At 48.0% G+C, this 1,345-nt stretch overlaps 1 pseudogene; it reads left to right on the forward strand.

Annotated features, from left to right (window-relative positions):
- Positions 1-832: 832 nt before the first annotated feature.
- LOC144154005 (U1 spliceosomal RNA) lies at positions 833-963 on the forward strand (annotated as a pseudogene).
- Positions 964-1,345: the final 382 nt, after the last annotated feature.

The following is a 1,345-nucleotide window of genomic DNA, read 5'->3' on the forward strand; positions in this document are numbered from 1 at the left end:
GCCGTTGGTGCAGTTGAACGTCGTACAGTTTGTTTCGGAATAGCTTTGATAAACAGTGAGTCACAACCGTTTTCCGTAACTACGTCGAAGCCCACGTATTGGCAGCAAACAGGAATTCCTATCTCTCAACAATTTCACCGAGAACTAAGTAATTATGACAAATAAAACTCAGCGTAAGTACAGAGGCGTTTTTGCGGCCAATTGCGACAGCTCCAAAGCTTCCTACATTGCACGGAAAGGGTCAAAGCATTCGCGGAATGTTGCCGTTGCCGCGCAGGTAATTCTGCCTACTTTTGTCTAGCCGTCGGGTATGACTGAACTATAGAAATATCGGTACATACTTTCCACTTAAAGGGTTAGAATGTGCGTATCGAAAATTCTTGATTATCTCGTAGGGCCGTTCAGGTGTCAAAGTGGTTTTTGCTCGTACATGTAGTGCTTATAAACGCGTCCTGTTGTAATGTCACGGTTTCTCGCAAAAAAATAAGAAAAGAATGAAAAACCGAATGGGGTAAATATGCACCTGAGGTTATGTGTTTTAGTGACTCGGGCTGTCGGCGCATCCCGTGACTGCTCATGTAGTCGCAGTACTAAAACACCGGGACACTCGTTTTCCGACGTCTCGCGCTAGAACGTAACGCTACTAAAAGAAAAGTGTATAATAAATAAAACAGGCTCAAAATAAACTAACGTGGCTTAGAAATTTGTGGAACGCTCCGAGCACAAGCAGAAGCTGTGTGTAGACGGGTTATAATTTGTTGCCCTCAAGCACCCACGGGCTGTCGACGCTAGGTCTGATTAGGTCAGGTGGTCCGTCGAAGCAAGAAAAGACACACTTACCTGGTGCCGGGGCCTCGTTGATTACCGAAGACGAGCCCCCAGAGCGAGGCGCGGGCATTGCACTACGCTCGCGTTTACCCCTGCCACGACCCCAAACTGGGGCAAATGGAGCATGCAAATTGCTTTGATCCGGTTCAACACAAGAGAGGGCGCCACCGCCTTAGCAAGCGCGCGATTGCTCCTCCCACCGGTGCTTCTCCGGCGCCCAATCAGCGTGCGCCATGCGGCAAGAGAGAGAGAGAAACCTACAATCATACAATACACTTATACAGTGCATGCTTCGCCCCTCCCCCAGGTTTTAAGTTAGTGGAGATGGCCCGGGATTTTTCAATGGATAGCATTACTGAATATGTGTCATAATCGTCATTATATTGGCACATTCTGACATTCCCGGGCACAGCCACTATTAATACATATTTCGCTTGTTCTTGCCGAATAAAACCTGCCTCGTGGAAGACTGAGCCCGCGCGGTCTCCGGACGGTCATCCGCAATGTATTAATAATA

This window comes from Haemaphysalis longicornis, unplaced genomic scaffold (assembly GCF_048455015.1).
Source record: "Haemaphysalis longicornis isolate Haplotype H1 unplaced genomic scaffold, Haemaphysalis longicornis Haplotype H1 scaffold_9, whole genome shotgun sequence".
Classification (NCBI taxonomy): domain Eukaryota; kingdom Metazoa; phylum Arthropoda; class Arachnida; order Ixodida; family Ixodidae; genus Haemaphysalis; species Haemaphysalis longicornis.